At 39.2% G+C, this 23491-nt stretch overlaps 1 protein-coding gene across 2 annotated transcripts in view; it reads right to left on the reverse strand.

The window, feature by feature from the left end:
* LOC102456831 (bifunctional heparan sulfate N-deacetylase/N-sulfotransferase 4) overlaps nt 1-22667 on the reverse strand; it is a 264296-nt gene extending 241629 nt beyond the window's left edge. The window contains exon 1 of one of the 2 annotated variants that reach the window (XM_075929806.1): nt 22589-22667. The gene's annotated coding sequence lies outside the window, so the exon portion shown is untranslated. Of the gene's footprint in view, nt 1-20384 lie in introns of both variants that reach the window. The other variant, XM_075929807.1, reaches the window with a different exon arrangement.
* Nucleotides 22668-23491: the final 824 nt, after the last annotated feature.

Genomic DNA, 23491 nt, shown 5'->3' on the forward strand with positions numbered 1-23491 from the left:
CAGGGAAACTCTATGCCCCCCTCCCGGCCCCGGACCCCTTAAAGGGGCACGGGCTGGCTACGGTGCCCGTGCCAGGTGCAAGCCTGCCAGCACCCAGCCAGCAGACCCTGCACCTGGCACGGCACAGAGCCACCCACCCGATGCCCCCCAGCCCACCCCCTCTTGCCGGGACCAGGCTGGCGGCTCCCAGGAGCTTGCCCTGGACCGCAAGAGGCGGGCACCTTCCTGGGCTAGTGCGGACATCGTGGACCTCGTCCACGATCTCCGCACTAGGCACAGGAAAGTGGCCGTCTAGGGCAGGAGAGCTGCCAGCCTGGCCACCCAGGACCAGGTGTGCATGAAAATCAAGGGGGTCCACTGAGACCCCCGACACTGAGCCCTGAGCTTACAATGGCCGTACTGGGTCAGACCAAAGGTCCATCTAGCCCAGTAGCCTGTCTGCCAACAGCGGCCAACCCTAGGGACCCTGGAGGGGATGGACCGAAGACAATGACCAAGCCATTTGTCTCGTGCCATCCCTCTCCAGCCTTCCACAAACTTTGGGCAGGGATACCACTCCTACCCTCTGGCTAATAGGACTCCATGGACCCAACCTCCATCACTTTATCTCACTTCCCTTTCAACTCTGTTCTAGTTCTAGCCTTCACAGCCTCCTGCAGCAAGGAGTTCCACAGGTTAACTATTTGCTTTGTCAAGAACAACAACTTTCTCTTACTAGTTTGAAGCCTGCTACCCATTCCTTTCCTTTGGTGTCCTCTAGTCCTTCTTTATGGGAACTCAGGAAGAACTTTTCTGAATGCACCCTCTCCACCCAACCCCTGCTTTTAGAGACCTCTATCCTGTCCCCCCTCCGTCTCCTCTTTTCTAAGCTGAACAGTCCCAGTCTCTGTAGCCTCTCTTCATCTGGGACCTGTTCCCAACCCCTGATCATGTTAGTTGCCCTCCCCTCTCCCAGCCTTTCTCTTCCCCTCTCCCACCTCCTTTTCCCAGTCTCCCCCAGTTTTGTTCAATAAAGACAGAGTCAATGTTGGAAGAAACGTTATCTTTATTTTGTACATCAAGAAGAAGGGGGGCTAGGGAAGGGCAAGTGGAAGGAGGTGAGGGAGGAATGGGGTACGAGCCCCCGATGGGGAGGACTGGGCTGGCTCTGCGGGCTTCTGGGGGTGGAAGCTCTCCTGCAGCCCCCCAATTACTCCCTCTCCCCAGATGGCAGCCTGCGGCAAGTGCAGCCGGGCTGATGGCCGAGTGGTGTGATGTGCCCAGTGTGGGCACTCAGGGCACTCCAAGCCAGAACTTCTTTGCAAGCGGGGCACCCCTTAGAACTGTGTGTCCGGGGTGGGGGTCGGGACCCTTTAAGCGCAGCCCTCGGCTAGCCTGAGACAGTATCTCCATGCTCTAAGTCCTCCTTTTATGCCCTGCCGGCACTGCTTCCGGCCATCCTTAAGCCCTGTTCAGAGTCCACTCAATGTGGACTTACTAGTTCGAACTAGCAAAACGCTAGTTCGAACTAGTTTTTAGTTCTAGATGCGTTAGTTCGAACTAGCTTAGTTCGAATTAACTAATTCGAACTAAGTTAGTTCGAACTAGCGCTGTAGTGTAGACGTACCCCAAGTGAGTTATAAGATCAAGAACACATATTCCTGCACATCCAGAAATATAATCTATGCTATCATGTGCCGAAAGTGTCCGTCTGCTATGTACATTGGACAAACATCTCAGACACTTCACCAAAGGATTAATGCCCACAAAACAGATATCAGACAAGATCACAAAGAGAAAACAGTTTCTTGCCACTTTAACCAGAAAGGACACTCTCTAAATGACTTAGCCACCTGCATTCTGTTACAAAGACCTTTTACATCTGCACTTGAAAGGGAATCCTCTGAACTGTCATTCATGTTAAAATTCGACACTTGCCAACAAGGACTTAACAAGACTTTGAACTTTCTCACCCATTACCAAGACAGTTTCCCCAATTATCACCTGTAATACCATTAACTCACAAACATCCCACTCTCCCTACCTTTAATATCAGCAATTCACAGACACTTACCTTCCTTCCTCCCCCTTCCCACCCCCCCCCCCGCATCCCCCTTCTGTTCTGCAATGTGATTTGTCCTTTTCATATTTGTTCATTTTTTTTAATTGTATCCTTTGGTATATATGGTTGTGACTACTTTCTTCCACTATTTGATCTGAGGAAGTGGGTCTGGCCCACGAAAGCTCATCATCTAATAAACCATCTTGTTAGTCTTTAAAGTGCTACATTGTCCTGCATTTTGCAGATCTAATAGTACCTGATGGAAAAAAAAGTGAGTATCCTGTTCATGATTCTCTTGCTTTGAGGTATTTTCCCACAATAAAGTTGAGGACCATGGTTACACAGGCTACAAAATAGCCAGTCATTTGCATGTTCCTCAGATTTTGGATGTTTGAAGCCAGAGGAAAGACAATGTCACTCTCATACGAAGGTCTCCAGCATCCATAAAATGTTACTGTTGGTTTATGGCTACTCAGAGTCACACAGGTATAATTTTCCATGCAGTTGACATGATTACTGTAACTCAGACAGTGCCCACTCTATGTGCATGAGATCAGTGTTATAGGCATTGGTCCATATGGCAGTACTAAGTTAGACCTTCCAAGACCTCTGGCTAACAGAAATGGCATCTGCTCAGGTGTCTTCCTTAGTTAATGCGTTTGAAGAATAAAAGGGTAAATTAAGTGACTCAAGTGATTATAATGTCAAATGAATTAACATTAGTCACTTTTGGCCATATAACCCAGGCAATTATTAAACAAGTCAACAGTCTAAATGTAAAGAGTGCAGGCATTAGTCAAACACTCAGAATTCAAGTCATTTCCCCGGCTCTGTAGTTATTAGACTGGAAATATACCAGGTAGTAGACTGCACTACTTTTTCTTATTCTTATTTATGAGTAAGTTCCCAGTCATGTAACATGTAAAGACAAAATTGTGTCCTATTTGCACCTGTTTTTGCACCTCCAGTAATAATGACATAGGCAAAAAAATCAAAACAAAAACAAAACAGGCTTTCACTAAGCAGTTATGTTTTTGAATAAGTTCATATACTATAATGAGATGAAGTGATGCAAAACAAAGTAATATTATATGGGAAGGTGGAATCAAACCATTTGATATATACAAAGTAGATGAATTAAATATACAAAAATAATCTTTGATCTGTATCTGATCCTGGGAACTCTCTGTGTCCCGGAAAATTGCAAAAAATGTCAGCACTTAAATAAGTGGCCTTATTTTCAAAACTACGGCAGTTGCTCAACAACTGGGAAAATAAAGCCCCCATTCATTAGCACTTAAAATACATTGATACTGTCTTTTTTTTCCCCAAAGGTTCTTGGAATCCTTAGTTCCTCAAGAAATTTTGAAAATCATACAATTTATTTATGTGCATAAATTCAGCTTTAGGGGCCTAATTTTCACCACCCAATTTGGAAAAAAGGGCCTTAATGTCTCTAAGACCATTAAATTGGTTACACCATTTATATACTTCAGCTACGTTCCCAGTCATTATTTATGATTAAACTCTACTATTTCTTTTCAAATAAAATCATGTTGAAAGTTCTGAGCTAACTGAAGCTAAGATTTTATTTTAAAAATAATGCAATGGAGTAAAGCGGAGACCAGTTGGGACTTGACTAATGGAGTGGTTCCTCACATTAGTGTATGAGTGCAAAATGCAACACAGACTAAATGCTAACCATTGTACATCATCCTGACAAAAACAGTCATGAATTCTGGAGTTCACTTAACCTATGTGAAACATTCATGACTTGCAGTATTTCTACTTTTTCACGTGCTGCCACAAAAGCCTTGTCTGATCTTTTTGACTCTAATGTAACATTAAATTTAAATGTAACTGAATTCACTTTTCTAAATGGGTATGCACTATTTCCAGGGTTAAATTATGCTTGACATAGAATACATAGATTATACATAAATATCATACATAATTATGCTTGACAGAGTAAACTTGTATAACTCATTACAAGATATATTAGTCACAATAAAAACTGTGTTCTGGGTTCCGTTAGTATCTCATTTTTTATAGGCTTTAACTGTAAGTATGGCTAATTTTACAGTTTCAAAAAGCTATGCTGGAAATCGACCTGGAGCTTAGCAAAAGTCTCATTTGAAAATTTGATAAGTGAGTTTTAAAGAGCAGAATTTAGTTTTTTCACCTTCATATTACAGATGTATGACAGCTGCATGTTTTAAAACTGGAATTTATCCAACAAAGGTTTCACTGTTCTTATTTTGGGCCATTTTACAGCTCCAGCATTTCTCAAGCTGCAGACTTTCAAAATGGCATATATGAAAATGGGGTACAAAATTGCTTAGTTGCATTAGTGTTCTGGAAAACTGTATTATGATTGAAATAATTAAGTCTTTCCATTCATAACCATTGAAGCCACTGGGATTTTTTTGCTACATAAGGACTTCTGAATTTGTCAATGAATAACTAATAAGATTTCAATCTTCATTTGTTATACTAATTTGAGGAGACAGTTGTGAGTTCAAGATAGGATACATAACATGGGGATGGTTAGAAGTAGTAAGATTCAGAATATTTCATCATGAAGGCATAAGGATTTAAAACAGGATTTTAAAGATATAACTCCCCGGTAACATTAAGGAGATTGAAAAAAAGACAACTTTTTATATTGACATGAAATGAAGTTGAGGCAATATGATGTAGATTTCCAAATGGAGACTTCCTTACCTATGGGATTAAGTGGCAAGAGACGGCCACCAGAAGCAAAGAGAATGACACAATGAGGATCTTACATACTCTTAAACAAGGAAAGCAGAGAAAGATGGGAATGTCTGGGAATACATTCAGACACATGCATGAGAAAGTTCTAAGAGAGTCTTAAAGATTTGGAAATTTGTGCCAAAATTCTGCAATCACCAAGGAACTGAATACATGAGAGTAGATCCAATGAAGTTAATGGCATACCCTAGTTACTCATTTGCTTATGTAACAGCAGCAGCTAGCCCTTTTCAGGAAGCTGTGACAAAGGTGCAACAATGACAGAATACCTGCATAAATTAGTAAAGAAAAGATAAGTCAAAAGAGAAAGTGAGGTTTATGGCACACAAATTTACAGAGTTAATGATTGCTGGATCAGTTAGAGAAGTGACTGAAGAGATTTGTCCAACTGAGGAGGGAATTTATGTTTGTTTGTTTTTTAAAAATATACCATCTTTGTACAACATATGCATCAAAACACTTCACAAAAGAATTCAATAAAAATGAGCAAATTAGGCTAATTTATTTTGAACCAGTTCTTAATATGTTGCATGCCCTGGTAGATCACTTTCCTATAGTAAATTGACCAAATTATAGCAAGTATTCATAGTCATCACTTTTCACCTACAATGTCAAAAGGCTGACTAAATCTGGTTTAGTGATCGGAGTCACTCCCATCAAAATTAGGTATATTTTACTGCCACAAAGGCTATGTCTGCACTGCATTTGTTTTCAGAAAAAAATATGCAAATTGCAAATTGCAATTTGTGTACCTTTTTCCTATTCTTTTTTCAGAAGAGGCTTTTCTGACATTTGGCCCATTTATACTGGGCCAAATATGGAAAAAAACCACCTCTTTTGGAAGAGATCTTATTCCTCATAAAATTAGGAATACAGGATTTCCGAAAGCATGCCCGCTTTTTTGGAAACTGTTCCAAAAAAGCAGACGCATTCCCTGGATGCCACAGTTTTTCCGGGATACCTGTGGTATCTCAGAAAAACTCTGTACTGTAAACATAGCCAAAAATAGCTGGTTATCTAAGGCACTAATTTATGTGACTTTAAAATATACCCAGAAAATTATGGTAAAAGGATTGGAGTAGATAGCAGGATTAATTCAGTGATATTTGTTATTTCTGAACAGCCAAACATTGTTACACTTGGGTTCAAGTTTTGATACTGTGAGTTAGTTCTGCTTAGGCTGACAGATAATACCATATTAGCTCATTAATTCAATATATGGTATGTTACTCTTTAGTCTAAGAGTTATGTACATGCATTGAGAAAACAATATACTTCACACAAACATTTGGATGCATGGTCTCAGAAAAAGAATCAGCGATTAAGTTGATTATGTTTTTCCATATTAATCTTTGATTTCAAGCTATTTTATTATTGAAACTACTCTTTGTGCAATATGAAATTATGTACTCTGATGTACACTGTACATACAAAAGATGGAGCTTTGTCCTAGATTGCTGCACAAAAATATCACCTAAGTCAAAGGGGACTGTGCACCAACCATTCCAGGTCTCCATTTTGTCCCTAAGACTGTTCTTCCATTGGAAGTTTCAGATAAAGTACTCCATAAAGAAACAGCTAGAATGGTTAGACCAAGATAAAAATAGCTTCAGTGTAGAATTATAGCTTCGTGTACGCTTTAAATAACTTATTTTTTTGTATTCAGTTGAAGTCCCTTTGAAGGGAGTTGGCTCTCAAGGAATCATTCTGAATATGAAGAATCTACTTACTCAATCTTTGTCCTATATTTCTTCTGTAATCTCTTCTCTTTATGCATATTATTCCCTTTTATCTGTGGTTCTCCACTCTCTCTGCTCCATAGTGAACCCCTGGTATGTTTCCTTCCTACACTTTGTAAAGCAAGAGTGGCTATGTTTAAGTAAAATCAAGTGATTAAATGCAAATGTAAGCTATTTAATGTAAATTCTTCTTGTGAATATTTGTACAGTGTATAGGACTGGTGTTGTGTGAATTAATATACTCCTTACTATGTATAAAAACTTAAATATGATGGAGTACTGCAATATCTCAAAATGGAGTCTGAAACTCCATTTTGAAACCTTAAAACTTTCTTTAGACTTCCATTTGAAATATGCATTCTGTCACGTCCACAGGTAACTGTTAGATTTGAAAACAGCAATGTAGTTACCTGGCGAGATTTGAATAAACTATGAATATTCATTAGCTCTTGTGCCAGCCAATCAGCTTATAACACGCATCTTCCAGGAGCCGATCAATTTGAACCAGGCAACAAGAGCATTTTACCAACCAATCATTTTAAAACCTCAAACCCTCATGCATATTCATGAGTTTTGAGCATAAAAGGGCTGTGCTGCGTAGCAGTTGCTGCTGGCCCCATGGCTTATCCTTGGGTCAGACAGCGTTGGTTCTAGGTCTAGGTTTAGAGAAAGAGAGAGAGTGAGATTCTTCATTAATCTTGTCCTAGGTCGAATGAGTGAGGTCTTAGAGAAACCCTGTATAAGACCGGTTTCTCTCTTAAAAGGGACTGATGGGAAGTCATGCTCCCTCAATTTAGTCTAATTTAGTCTTTTACAGGGATAGGCTGACGGAAGGTCAGACCTACTCTGATTAGGTTAGGTATTTAGTGAGGTAGTGTTTAGTTAGGATAGCTCCCGTCATCGAGTTTGTACGTCAGGTTGCGTTGGTCAATGCATGTTGGCCGTCATCGTGTCTGTACGTTGGGCTCGTCGGGTTTAGATAGGGTTTTTATTTTTAGATTTAGTTAGGATAGATAGGAAGGAGTCTAGCTTCCATCGTCTGATCCTGCCGTAATGAAGCGTGGAGAAGAGGCAGCGAAGACCAGAGGGTTTCATGGAAGGTGAACCTACCGTCTTCATCCTCCATCTGTGCTTCGAGGGATCTCCTGGGCTGTTCCTCTCCCACGGCTTTAATTAGCCAACGGATTGTAGGTCACCTAGCGTCGAGATCAGCTGACGAGGGACGCCTAGCTGTCCTCCCTGAAGGCTTTCAACTAGCTCAAAGGTCGCAGGTCGCTAGCACCACATCAACCGTCTATCGTTGTAGACTCTGTGTAGGTATAGGGGCCTGGAGGGACTTCCCCTCCTGGTCCATTAGTGTAAAAAAGGGGCCTGCCCCCTCATGGTTCATTTGAGGTACTGCTTGTTAAATTTGTTTTGTTTTTGATAATATAGTCTTGTGGTTTCAGTTAAATCCAAGTCTCCAGTTTTCATTTGCGCGCCATATAAATCTAAGATTGGCACTCCCGATGATCAGATACGGATTTGAGAGTCACTACCTTATATACCATACCTTGCGGATGAGCCGAGTTATTAGATAACTCTCGGGGGAAGTTGTCCTTAAGACATCCTCTCTAATTCTGTCAAAGAGATACCGTAACAACTTGGTCTCTACCCTTGTTTCCTATTAGCCCCCATTGTTAGCACTTTACTGGTGGGAAGAAATGACTATCAAACTAATAGAGGGAAATGTAGTGAGTTTCTTTTCTCCTACAAGTTAGGTTCCCTCCAGATACCAATACTGGTTATCTACTCAAGTCCCAATAACTAGAAGAGTTGTCATAGTTTATATATATATAAAAGTTCCCAATACTACAAAATTATACAATGTGCATGTAAAATTTTCCCTAAAAACATCTGTTAGTAAGAAGACTTACTTGATGCCTCAACATGTAACCTCATGCCAGATTAGTCCAATTTAATAGCAACAGCTGCAAACATACTTCAGGGGAGCAAATATATAGAAATGCTCATCAGATGTGATGGTAGAACATAAAATTAAGGGAAGGAGAGGTTGTGCAGTGTTCTCTGCATGAGTATTTGGGGTCTGTGAATCTTTTGATAACTGGGCAGTTGGAGCAGATTGGCTAAGGACTTTCAGCTCTTGAAGTAGTACTTTACTGGGAAATTTACAAAGTTTCAATGGAAAATTTCCTAATAGTTTTAATCAGCTCAAAGCAGTATAAATATCTGGGCTGCATCTTCTCCCACTTTTTAAAAGAGTGGGTGGTGTGTAGCCCTAAGGGAACAAACAAAACATGTTCACCAACCTGGCTTCCAGAGAGCATTCAGGAGTTAGACATTCCATAATGGTATCTTAAAATGCACAAGGCTGAAGCCAATATTCCTACTTGACACTTCATTCACTATTGTCCGCCCTATCCCTGCAACTGCTAATAACTTCCCAAGAGCAAAATAATCTGTTTGACTGCTCATGGGATAGCATCTATCTTCAGTTACCTTCTTCTTTTGCACTTTTTCTTTATGTGATTCTCTCACCCTCCAAAAACAAAGTAATTTGGTTAAAAATGGCATGATTATGTATCCAAATAAGAAAATCCTTCTCTAATTCTACCCTTTTCACTAATGCCTCAGACTACCAGAACACTTAAGTATATTCTACCTTCACTCCCATTAAATAGTACCTTGAATGATCCTATTGAATTCAAGAGCAACATTCAGACAGTATAATAAAATTCAATGGACAGGTGGCAAAAGCTGACCCTCCATGTCATCCTACAGATTTATATTGGCTAACTTTAGTGACAAAGGTTTATATTTCTTGTTACCCTGCAGAGCCAGCACAGCTAAAAGAGAATGAGTTAGATTGTATTTGCGGCTATGCATCATCAACAAAATTGATTGCTAAATTCCCATCCGTGACACCAGTGCACCTTGGAGACAATAGGGGTGCACAGGTGTCACTGAAGGCATAATTTGGCTTGCAGAAGCTTCATCACAGCTGATCATGCACAAGAAAGAATGATCCCAGCTTGAATAAAAAACAGCCAGCAGTTAGAAATTTTTTTTTTAACTTTAAAAGAAGAGTGGTCTGAGGTACCTTAGAGACTAACCAATATAGAATCATGAGTTTTTGTGGGCAAAACCCACTTCATCAGATTTTACCTAGGAAAGCTCATGATTGTATATGTTTTGGTTAGCCTCTACGGTGCCACAGGAACACTCATTGTTTTTAAAGTTACAGACTAACACAGCTACACCCTTAGGCTATGTCTATATTGGCAAGATTTTGCGCAAATAATTTTTAACGCAAGAGCTTTTGCGTTAAAGTATTTGAGTAAGAGAGTGTCTACACTGGCATGTGTCTTTGCACAAAAGATGTGCTTTTGCGCTAGAGCATCCGTGCTAGTGTAGATACTCTCTTGTACAAGAAAGCCCGATGGCCATTTTAAACATCGGGCTTTCTTGCGCAAGAAATTGATGTTGCCTGTCTACACTGGCCTCTTGCGCAAGAACAGTTGCACACAAGGGCTTATCCCTGGGCAGGAGTGTCAGAGTTTTTGCGCTAGAAGCACTGATTTTATACATTAAAACATCAGTGTTCTTGCGCAAGTACTCGCGGCCAGTGTAGACAGGTGACAAGATTTTGCACAAAAGCAATTGCTTTTGCGCAAAATCTTGCCAATGTAGACGTAGCCTTAGATTTTTTTATCCTGTATGTAGAGCATGTTTGATACAGAAATCTTTGAGATTCAGTCCTAGAACCCTGTAATGCCACTTAAAAGTCACTTTTCAGGCCATAGCTGAACTTCACCTATTTGTATAATGCAAAGAACACATCAAGCACTAGAAAAAAGTTAAGTACTATTAACATCCTCCTTCCCATCCCCTGTTTATCTTGGATAGTTTCTAAAATTTCTTCAAACTAACTGTATGGGGAGATTTTGCTAGACTAGCAAAATGCTACAACTAATAGTATAATATTATCATACTTGTTGCTAATTGCAGCCAAACAAGTAGGCCTTTCTTCAAGCCTGTGAAGCAGCCTTGGCATTAATATGACTGAGCCAGGAAGAGAAGGAGTTTGAATAGCCAGAGGAAGTAATCCTCTCACTTGACTTTGACCTGCTACTGGGCCCTTCCCATTGAAAGTGCTGGGGTCTGTTTTAGGTGAAAAACATTACAAAAATATTTACACTCTAAACATGCACCAAAAGCCCAGGAGGTATGTATGACTAAATGGAGTAATTAATTCTAAAGTAGTATTGTTCTTCACTCCTCTCCTTCCTGCTGTATGTTATAGTATATAATTCATATGTATGTTAAGGCTGCGCAGATTGGAAAGTCGTACATGCTACCAGAGAAATTTTTCAAGGAGGAGAAGAGAGGGAAATGAAAACTGGATCTATTGTAAGAATAGACAAGATTAAGATTTAGCATCTGTTTAGAGATCAAGGCTTAAAATCTTTGAAATGTCCATAATAAATTAATCTCTCTCTCCATGTAAGAAGTCTTGCATGTTGACTATTGTAACATTAACAGTATAAGCACATTAGACCAGATAACACTGTGTGTGAAGCAAAGGAATTAATGTGAAGTCTTAAGAGGTGGATTTTGTAACTGCTTAGTACAAGAAACTTCAATTGATGTCAACTGACCTATGGTCCAGGACTCTAATGAAGGGGTTTGGGGAACTGTTGTGTAAAGCAGAATCTCATCCCATAATATTGCATATGCTATCCTCTTTATAAATACTTGCATGGGGAAGTTTCAACTCTTTTCTCTGCAAGTATGAGAGCTGAGTCAGACATTTAAATGAAATTCCAGAAGAGTTCCATTCCCTTGGATCACAAGAGCCAGATTTTGCCAATACGGGAAAAAGGTAAAAAAATCTGACTTCAGAATGAAAACTACCTAATAAATCAGGCTCAAGCACAAAATGACCCGTAATTAGTAACATAATAAAAGTCCAGATAACCCTTGAGAGCAAAAAGGTAATATGGTTTCTGTGTACAGTTTGCAGAACTAGGAACCTCTGCTGGTTTGAGGATAGCATTTAAATTACATTTAAGAGTCGAAAGTTTTCTGTTTTTCAAATCAAATATTCCAAACATTTGTCTTTTGTTCTTACTGCTGTCTAAGACACAGCTATCAAGTGAGGGCATCCCTGAAGTGTATACAGGTTAGCTTTAAAAGCTTTAGCTACAAAATATGTTTTTCATACTGTTACACAGCAGATACATGTAAGTACATAATGATAGTCCTGAAGAATCACTTTTGTACAGGGGAGACCAATCCCAGAAAAGGCAAGACTAGGGCAACTAGCCTTCAGCAGCACCTGGAGTGCACTGCGCTGCCTAAGGCGTGCCACACAGCACTTGAGTGGCAGAAGCCCTTTTGAATCACTGAACCTGGGACATTTGCTCCCATAGTCTCCTCTGTTGGTGAATCTGCTAGTGTAGTTTTTAATTTAAAAGTAAATAAATAATTCCCAATGAACAATTCATTCAAAGAAAGTAGCTCTTATATCTGTTCATAATTATTCCACATAAAGATGATTTTTTTAAATTTGTTTGCTGTTGTAAATTGTTCTGTGAATATTTTGTATGAGACAAGCTCAGTTCATAAATTCCTCTAACCAGTCTTTGATAGTTAATAACAAATTACTATCCAACAAACTCTGTTACATGTAGCTGTCCCCTCATTGGATGATATAACCTTTAGAAATATATTTGATCCATAATTAAATGAGTCTCCATCATGGGTAAAAAATTTGCTTTTTGATTTAACTTAATTATAGAAAAATGCCTATAGCTCAAACATTAATAAAAACAAATGAAAAGAGAAATTATCATAATTAAGCAACATTATTTTAGTCACGAGTATGTTTGCAAAGAAATTGTAATTCCTGCTCACCAGCCTAACTCACCTGATGATAACTAGATCTTGTGTGATAGGTAGCTTGGGTATTGTGTCTTAAATCCTAAAATACAGGAAAGCACATCACAAATTATGGACTGTACAGTACAGCTTCACTTGTCCAAAGGACTTGGGCAGATATCCAAATATTTTAGGTATCAAAGGCCAGTTGATAAAGGGGTCTAATTCTGCAAATATCAACCCTGTTAGTCAAGGGGTAAGAATCTATGCCATGTCTCATAGAGGTGCAAAATTCACAGGGCAGGAGAGGCAGGTGCTTGGAAATCATCCATGTGCTTCCCCCTTCTGAAGCAGAGGAAAGAACATTATTAAAAGATTCTTCAGTCAGACCCAAGGAGGCCAGCATCCTGATTAAATATTGCCTTTTATTTTTCTCAAAATCAGGTTTGACTATCATCTTAATGTACCTGCAATGCTGGCTGGCCTTGGGGAAGCTAACTACTAGTCTTCCTTTCTAAACCTTTATTTTCTGAACAAAGACATGACCCTATTTTAATTTAAAGGGGATTTTGACTAACTAATCTTCAGATAAATGAGGCTGTGCTGTATATAACAGTGACTGAAACGCAGCCTTGGGAGATGGAGTATAATAATTGAGTGGAGGAAAAAGCACAGTACACAACAGTATGGGGAGAGGGAGTTTTGAGGAAGGCCATCACCTGAAACACTTAATTCTTATACAACGTACAATGGGATTTTTAAAAATCCATTTATCTCAGACAGAATTTTAACATGAATACCATGGAGCTAATGGGGTGTGTTTCTTTTGGCTAAGACCTTAGTAACTGCAGATCTAAGTAACTAATCTGCAGGGCATGAATCAAAATTCTGGAACACAAATTTAGTAAGTGAATTGAGAGCACTTTGATAGTCTAGCCATTTTTATTTTGTTGTTGTTCAGGATTCTGTGCCTGCTATTGAATTCATCAGATAACATATTAATGGAGGCTTGTAATATTAGCATCCCAATTGGTTTAGAAAGCCTCAAAACCCATTTATGAGATGCTTGATACTGCAGATACTGCAGTTTTTTAAACAAAGCTAACACAACTCTTGCAAGGAGAAACAAAATGGAAGCCCTCCAAGGAAAAACAAAAATAATATATTTTACACCCCAAACCTCTAAAAGCTTGAAAGTTAGGAAGCTCCGGAACTAAAATTGCTTATGCAACCTTAATTCAATCAACTTGTATATATGTATTATGATACAGTCTTTAATTATATAATCACCTATAATTTTTTACCAGGCAACTTCTACCCCTGCTACAGGAGGATCAGTTGCATAGAAAATCCTCAGACTCTGATAGCTCCAGGATGAATGCATGTAGTGCACACAGAATCTTCAAAGAATTGAGCTTAACTTCTTATGTCTCACATGAGCATGTGAAAATGATTTTTTTTCAGAGGGTGATAGCATGGTTAATCCCTGCAACACAATTTCTGCCCCGTCCCTCCAAAATGTCAAAATTCCACTCCAAAGCACAGAGGTTGTCAACAAAGAAGATTGTATATTTTTTAATATGGGCAAACCAGTGCATTTCCTCCTAATTTTTTTAAATAGCTGAATCATTTTAGCTGAAACTAAAATCAGCCTTAGACAGACATATGTGATGGAATATTCCAGCCTGATTAGTTAAAGTCTGGCAAATGTATAAACAGGCTTAGATTAATCACTAAATGTCTAATGTTGGTAAACATCAATTTCAACATACATACAAACCAACAAAAATATTTCTTTAGATAATAATTTAAAATTATATATGCACCAAGCTACAAAAAGATGCTTGAGAACTTCTTATATTTTGACTCAAGAATATTTACTTTCTATACTATTATATGTGATATACATCTTAAAGAGAACTAAGTTTTAAACTTTTTGCATTGTCTTTTGTTATTAAATAATTATTGTCTGACCTCCCCATAATTTCCCACACCTGTGAAAATTTGAAAATTAACAAAAAAATTGAAAAAATGCGTAAAGCAAAAAAGATATTACCTATCTGTCAAAATTTTACATATTCACACATACACATCAACTTCTGCTGTGCCACTTATAAGCAACTGAAAATAGGAGTTTATAAAAAGGAATCATTGGGCAGCCTTTACTATACATGGCATTAACAGCTCCAACTAAAATACATAAAAAATACATGTGCTAGTCAAATATAGCAAGAAATGCTAAGACATAAATATGTACCAACTATTGGAGATAAGCCAGGAAACAGAACAAAGCATATGCAAATTATTAACAGATCTAGAAATCTAATTAGAAAAAACCATGAAGAAATAAAATCCTAACTTCAGTGCCCTCCTCTTCCATTATCTTGCTACATTACATTCATTTATGTACAGTAAAATATTATGCCAAAGTAGTAAGTAATATGAAACTAAATGAGGCACATAGAGACAATTTCAACCCCATTGCCAATGGGATAGAACTACCATTGACTACAAATTTGTGATTCCTTGACTTATTCAGGGCTGAATTTGGCCCATGTATATAACTTATTTAGAGCATGAAGAAGAAATAGACGTTAAAATGAGTTAGATGGTTTTGCCAAACACACTTCAAAACATTTCATTTGGTGTTTGCAGAAAACAATGACAGTATAGGATTTTAAGTTAGGAACAGTAGTTATTTTAGGATTACTTCCTTTGATGTGAAATATTTTTGCATTACTCTGAGATAATAAAGAAATCATACCACAATAGTTCTCCAGCTTTTTTCCAATTTCTTAGGTGACATTGACATGGGAAGGGTTTAATTTAGAGGCCAAATATAAGCATTATAAAAAGACAGTTCACAGTGAGGATATGTTATTGCATTCAGATGCCGTGTGAATGTCTGATGCTTTCTTGGGAACAGATTTATGGTAACATGATAATAGGTTTCTCTCAGTGCAGCATGGTATAGAAATGTGTGTGAAAGTAGCTCATGTTCTGTTTGGTGCAAGAACAGGACAGGATAACATCTTCACACTCAAGGCCAGCAAAGAAAAGACACACTTGAGGCACAAATGACTTTTACAGTGTCATTGACAATAACATTTATGTGCACTTCTGAGTTTTTTGAGTGATTTTTTTTCCTTGTGGAAAAAAAAGTAACAAAATAGCATTTTACTTCTGGGCCTTTTTATAGAAATGATTTTTTTCTGTTGAAATAAAATATTTCTACATTTGAGTGGAACTTTGCATCTCTGTTTGCAGTCATCTCATTTCATTTAGAGCACTTGGAACATGACATGAAAAGCTCATGAAAAAAATGTATATAGGGCTAGATTCCAATCTCAGTTAATCAAAGTAGTGATCATCAATTTGGAAATGAACCTAAATTTGGTGATGAACCAGAGGCATATATGTGCATTCACTAAAATGAAGGAATACAGAATTTGGCTTTATATATTAAGTGAAGTTGGTAGCAATACCAATTGTTAAAGTTAACTGATATTTCAAATTATAATACCCTGTTTTCACTTACTCTTAACTTTGCCAAACAGTAACCAATTAGGCTGACTTTTTTTTCTTAGTGGCTCTTGGTTATATATTTGAGGCAGAGAAAGAAAAATTCAGCAGAAATGGTTCAACTGTTTCTGTGAATGAAGATATGTTTTGTCAATGTTAGAAGAAAATTTCATTGAGAAGCACTTATGAATCCATGTTTTGTCTCTGTGCCTTAAATTTGGCAGAGTTTTGTCCTGTGGCCTTAAAAGGTCCCTTCTACTGTCCCAGTGAAAAAGCCACCCATATTTTCCATGAGTGGAAACCTTCTGTGTTCACATGTTCAGCAGAGGCTCATAGAGTTTGGTGCATCACCTTCTTAATTGTCCAAAATTGCACCCAGATCTTTTATTATTTTGGAGCGGTAATTTAGCTAATTTAGAATCCATCATTGTGTATGTATAGTTGGGATTATTCTCCCCCCTAAAGTGAATTACTTTGCAATTATCAACATGGAAATTAATCTGCCATTCTGTTGCCCAATTAGATAGTTTTGTAACTCTTCATAGTCAGCTTTGTAATTAAACATTTTGAGTAATTTTGTATACACTGCAAACTTTGCCATTTCTCGGTTCACCCCTGTGATGGGGCGTGGGACTCTGCAGTGGTGGAGCCCTTTGAGCCCCGCACTCCCCAGCTCCCAGTGGAGGCATTTGCCAGTGAAGGCACAGCCCTGCGGCAGTCATGTGCGATGTGCTCTCTGGCTGCCCCAGTGCTAGCAGGGGTGGAAACCCAAGGCGCCACCACGGGACGGCAAGGGTCAGGGCTGAGGCACATCGGTCGTAGCACAGCTGATGCATCAATTCAAAAGGGAGTCGGGCCATGCCACAGGGGAGGAGGCCAACTCCAGGAGGATGGAGGGTACCAGGGAGAAGCTGCCCCCGGCGTCCCAAGGAGGGACGGAGGAGCCAAGGCTGCCAGGATGCGATGACAGAGGGACCTAAACAGGGTCCCCGTGAGTATGGCTATGGTCAGCTGAGGGAGTCAAGTGGAGGGAAGGAAATGACCCAGGACCAGGTAAGGGAGCTGCCAGCTTACCCGTGGGTTGGTGAATTACAGGGATTGACCCCACTAACCGGGCAGTGAAGCTGATTCTCTGCTCTTTGGGTCCTGGGTTGGGACCTGGAGCTGGGGTGGGCCCAGGTCCCCCTTTTCCTCCCGCTAGCATCTTCTGCTAAGGACCTGACCTGTCTAGGTCAGTTAACATGGACCTCGGACTGAAAGACGTGGATTTTCGGAGTGAGGGACTCGGTGGCACTCAGGGAGAGTTAGAGGGTTGGGAGGGTGGTAAACCCATCAGTGCCCCCAGTGATGATGTGGCAGTGTGCCTGACGGGAGCCCGAGGCATACGCCTGACGGGATGATGATGCGGCTGTATGCCTGAAGGGAGCCGGAGGCATAACAACCCCCTTTTCTGGACCGTTTATGACTATGTTGAACAGCACAGGTCCCAGTACAGATGTTTGGAGGAGGGACCCTGATACTTATCCATTTAAAGGATGGAAAATAAAGGGTCAGTTTTCACTATGTAAACAGATACTGATACATGTGAGGACATTTTATCCCATGCTTATTTTGCTTAAGAGCCTTTGCTTGGACACTGTCAAAGGTGTTCTGAAAGTCCAAGTGCATTATGTCAGCTGGATTATCCTGGTCCCTATCCTTATTTGGGGTCCTTTCAACAAATTCTAATAGGTCAGTAAGGCATGATTTCCCTTTATAAAAACCTTCTTTGACTCTTCTCTATCATATTATATTAATCCACATGTCTAATAATTCTATTCATTGTAATTTCAACCAGTTTGTGAAGTACTTAAGTTAGGCTTAGCAAGATCACCTTTACAGCCTTTTTAAAAATAGGGTTTACATTAGCTATCTTCCAGTGATCGGATTTAAGCCGTAGGTTAGATACCAAAGTCAGTGCTGGCCTTATCATGAGGTGAACTGCGGCGGCCACCTCAGGTGCCAGACTGTGTGGGGGGTGCCACTAGGACCCTGAGTGTAGAAAATTGTGCCTGCTGCTGGTTCACATGTAGATAGCAGAGCAATACCATGAGAGGAGTAGAACAGGAAGAAGGCAGAATTGAGACCTTTCAAAGTTTTGGCCAAGCGAGGGGACATGGGGGCGTCATTTGAGCTCTCTGCCTCAGATGCCAAAATGTTGTGGGCTGGCCCTGACCAAAGTTTGTAGTTCTACAATTTCATATCTGAGTTCCTTCTTAATACTTGAGGGAATGTCTACACTAGCTCGGTAGTTCGAGCTAGGTAGGCAAATGAGGGCAACCGGAGTTGCAAATGAAGCCCGGGATTTAAATATTCCGGGCTTTATTTGCATCTTCCCGGGCGCCGCTATTTTTAAATCCCCCTTAGTCCGAATTCCGTGCCTGCGGCTACACACGGCATGGAGTAGGTAGTTCGAATTAGGATCTCTAATTCAACTACCATTACTCCTCGTGGAATGAGGTGTACCAGTAGTTCGAATTAGAGATCCTAATTCGAACTACCTACTCCGTGCCACATGTAGCTGCGGGCACGGAGTTCGGACTAAGGGGGATTTAAAAATGGCGGTGCCCGGGAAGATGCAAAGGAAGCCTGGGATATTTAAATTTCGAAATAACACTATATTTCAAGTTATCCCTTAACCCACGTGCTATGAGGTTTTCCAGGATGGTGAAATAGTACACCTATTATTTAAAAAAATATTTCAAAATAATGGGTGGCTTGTGTCAACGAAATAGCCATGCAGTGTAGACATATCCATCACGAATTGCAAAGGGGTAGGACTCTCCTTCATATCTTCTGCAGTGAAGTCTGGTACAGAGTTCATTTAGCATCACTGCATCTGCCTTGTCTTTCTTGAGTACTCCTTTAGCATTTTGATAGTTCAGTGACCCCACTGATTATTATACTCTGCTTCTTATACTTTTTTCTGTTAATTTGTAAAAGCAGCTAGCAACAGACACAAACTTTTTGCTTACTAAATTAAACTTTTACACGTGATTTCCCAGAGTTCATATTCTTTCCCATTTTGCTCACTTGTATTTGACTTCCAGTTTTTAAAGGATGCCATTTGGCCTTTAACTACCTCTTTCTCTCTGCTGTTTAGCCAAGGCAATCATTTTATTTTGATTTTCTTTTTGTCTTTTTTTTTTTAATTTGGGGGTATACATTTATTTTGAGCCTGCCAAAGAATCATACAGTGTTGTATGACCTGAATGAAAAAACAAAAGAAAACTCACAGATTTCAATTGCTCCCACCTCTATTTAATCATCAAAAAGGACAAGTCACTGACCAAAATTCCTCACCATGTGAAAAGCATTCAAAAGAGCATCTTTGAAAAAAGGCATCAAGATTGTTGCACATAAATAACTTGGATGTAGAAGTGTGGATAATGAACTATTTCCTATGATCTCCACAGAGTCATTAAACTAGCAAACAAATACAGGTATTTCCAGGGGGCTATTTTGACTCAATGGTATCATTGTTTATCCCTCTTTCTATGGTAATAGTGTTACTTGGCAGCTCCACATCTACCTCATCCTGAAGTAGACATAACAAGCTTTTAAGTGATGTATGATGCACATTTGTGTAGAGAGGGTACACTAAGTTGACAAAGTTGGTGGTGTCTGACACTTGCCTGCTTATTGAACTCAGTGCAATGCCTTAGTATGAATAAATTTTCCTTCAATGCTAAAGTCTGATTCAGCAAGCCGCAGCACATTCTCAAGTCTTACTGGAGTCAAAGGGTGCTCAGTACTGCACAAGATTGGACCCATAGAATTTATTTATGAACTCTGATTTCTCATTCTTTAGTGACATTTGAGACAAGAGAAGCTGAGCAAGATGGGAGTCACGTTAGCAGAGATGTTCAAATCTGAAATTGTTGGACTTAATGACGGGGACGAGAGGTGCTATTACAAGTATGTCTTTGCTGATTAAGTGTCACTGTGTAACAGCAGTAGCTCACTGCAAAGGGGAAAAAAATCAGTGGTCACAAGGGAAAATGCTCAAGAAATAACTAACTTTCTGGGCTATTTGGATAAATTCTCTGTTGTAATACTTTTAGGATATTTTATTTTATGTGGACTGCAACTGGCACGTCATAAATAAGCAGAAAACTGAAAGCAACAAAAGAAATGTAGCTATTGTAACACACTCCTTCTTCCTCTCCCTTCACATAAGCACGTGCATGCACACACCCACACCCTTCTACTTCTTTCAGACTCTTCTCCTTTCCTCTTATTCTCGTCACATTTGCCCTCCCAATTCAGTCTTAAACACATACTCCCTCTTTGTTCCTCTTTCACACTCTCCTTCACTCCTTTTACCCTTCCTCTGCTATCAAACCAATTCACTGTCTCTTCTTCCTCACACTCTTCACGCTCCTTACCTTTCTCTCTTCTCTTCCCTCCTCTGTCACACTTTGTCCCTCTCTTTCTCCTTCCTTCCATCTCTCCCAAGACAAGTAGGGAGGTTAGTAGCCGCCAGTAGAACCTGAAGTCCTGCCTCAATAGATAGGACTCCAGGTTCTATCTGGTATCACATTCTCCATGTCTTAACAGGTGAGGGGAGACAGACCACTGGATAGTAGAGGGTGGGGCACTGTGGAGTGTGGATCCCAGGGTGGAAGGATGGAAAGAAAATAAACATCAGTTACTGCTGCTGCAGTTCTTTCAACCACTCCTACTGTGAACTGCATCTACCGTATTACAGGAAGTAGCTTGATCTGCACATTGTCATCCCATTTACTGAGCCAGGGTCCAAGGTCACGTTCCAAACTGTGTATGAAAGTCATCAAGACATTCTTTGCATCAAAACATTCAGTGAGTTTATGTCACCCAATCAGGACGAGAGTTCAACAATCAGTATTTAAAAGATCACTGCCAGTATGAAGTTCAGTCAGTGCAAACAAGGAGTTAAAAGTAGCTTTAGATACTGCACCCGCTTCTGTGACACCCCTCCCCCCATGTTCTGGTTTCACAAACACGTTTTCTTAGTTTTCTCTCTCCCTTCTGTTGTGTGACTTACAGACACAAAGGAAGGAAGCTAACTCACTGATAAGGGAAATAGTAGAACTACTAGATGCAAAGTGCTCTCAAGTGCTAAAAAGCGATTAACCTATTTTTTTGTTTGTTTTTGCTCGTAACCTTTGGAGCAAAAAGAATCAAAAGATTTTCAGGAAAAAGTCAAGGTTTAAAGTTTTGGAGGAAAAAAAGAAACAAATGCTTCCTATAAATTAAAATTACAGGAAATGTTACAAAACTTAAAATGATACCTCTTTGATAATTTTTTCTAATTAAGCTACCATTTATTTTATAGATATTTCACATAAGTGTCACTATGGTGTCCTTAATATTTAAGTAATGCCAGTATCTGAATGAGTTGGTATTATCTTTGAAGCAAATTTGTTTCTTTAATTTATCCCAGGAAGCAAATAACCTCGCTGTTTGTCCCTGAATGTAAATCACCATTAATTCTCTTTTAGCAGCAACTGTAAATGCTAACTAAAGCCAATGTGCCTATATAACATTTATCGTCAATAAATGTCCCTGGAGTAATAGTTTAAACTACTCCCAAGCTCTGAAGCAATTGAAAGATGCTCTTCCAAACTCTTAAATGATTTTTTTTGGGGGGAGGGGGGAGCAATGAGAGGGCTCCATGAGCCTAGTATACTAACTAAAACTGGATTTTTTTAAAATCCAATTTCCAACATGCTTGTTTGTTTGTTTGAGTCCATACTGGTATGTATTTACATGATCACAGTTAAGATGTAAAATTGTCCCATTGTGTAAAACTTCCTAGCCATAGACTTCTCAAGACCTGAAGACTTCAGGATAAACTTCCCCAGTTTTATAGTGAAGTGAAATCTGGTTTATGTGACCACTCATGGGACCATCAAAAAGCAGTTGATTACTAAAGATTATGTTCTTATATAGGTGGAGAAAAAATGTACTCAGTACATTTGTGGATTTTGGGGGGTCTCTGAAGACACAAAGTTGAAAAATAAGTGTGGTTTGTACTGATTTTGCAACATTTCTCTTTGTAGTGATTTATGTGCAATGACTATGCATGGAACTTTTCATGAATCACAAAAAACAAAACACCATCATCATCATCAATCATCAATCATCATCAAAAAACCTCCACCTGTATAAACTGATGGGAGACAGTGAATTAATACATTAATGATGACAAAAATTCAAAGGAAACCAATAAAGAGCTATACATTTTCTATTGTACATCAGTAGTTTGGAATTACTCTAGACATAGTTTTTAATATCCCCTCTGGAGACTATTAATGTCACCTCTGTCCTGAAGTCCAAAATAGTCTATTTCTTATACACATTTTGTTTTCCTGTGTTCTTCCAATTTTCAGACCCACTGCAATCGCTTCTCTAGCCATATTTCATTACATTTTGTAAAGCTCTTGCCTTCAATAACTTCAAATGAAACTCTGGCACAATGTCTCCCTCTAGGCCATAGACATTTTCCAACCTCCCATAATTCATTGTTATAGTCGAATAAAAGACAGGCTTGTTTCTCTTCCATCTGTGCAGGAAAAATAATAGAACAGCTAACATACAATATACTTACTGTATAAGATAGCATGGATATTTTCATATACCAGCAGCTAGTTAATTGCCCAGGGTTTGGAGATCTGTGTCATTTTGCAGTACTTGTTGTGTTATATAAAACACCACTTCCTGTTTGGCTCTAAACCACGAGTTTCCTGTGTTCAGGGTGCACAGCCTAGAAACACACTTGAGGTTCCAGTGGCTTTATGTTAGCACAAGAAAAGTGAAACAGGATAAACTTAGCTATGTAGAAACTAGAATGCCTTTTCAATTGAATGTGTTTATGTATAGTTGCTTTATGAAGCTCAGTGAATCACAGCAACCACAAGTACCCTACTAAGACTTTCCCTTTCTTATGAGAAAAAACAAAACAACAAAATGGACTATACTCCTATCAAAATAGAACAGACAATGCATTTGATTTCTCAAAGTAAAATAGCAAACTGTCATCTTATGGTACTCTGCCTAATTGGCAGTTGGCAATTCAAAAGCAAATAAACCATAGGTATCTCTGCATTTTATTCCCTATGCTAAGTATAGCTATAGTACCTCTAGCAACACAATGCTTCAAACATTTGACTTACAAATTAGTAATTTAATATGATATTCAAACAAGCCCAAAGAAACTGCTCGTGACTAGTGATTTTCTTGTTTGTTCATGGGAGTTCTGAGTCAAATGAGGAGTCTTGGATTTTTTTCTTGTACTAAGTAGAAAACTTTTATCAAGATGCTCTTTTGATAGATCATAATGGCATACAAAATTATAGAAAAAGCATGCTCATATTTCTCTGTCAGTGGCAGTCATTCATGTCTCAGTAAACACAGAGATAAAATTTTGCCATAGTCCCTCACAGATTTTCACTTGCTCTTATTCTAATAAATCACAGCTTACTCCTGCATATAAGGACTTGTAGTGAGGGAA

This window comes from Pelodiscus sinensis, chromosome 5 (genome assembly GCF_049634645.1).
Source record: "Pelodiscus sinensis isolate JC-2024 chromosome 5, ASM4963464v1, whole genome shotgun sequence".
Taxonomy (NCBI): Eukaryota; Metazoa; Chordata; order Testudines; family Trionychidae; genus Pelodiscus; species Pelodiscus sinensis.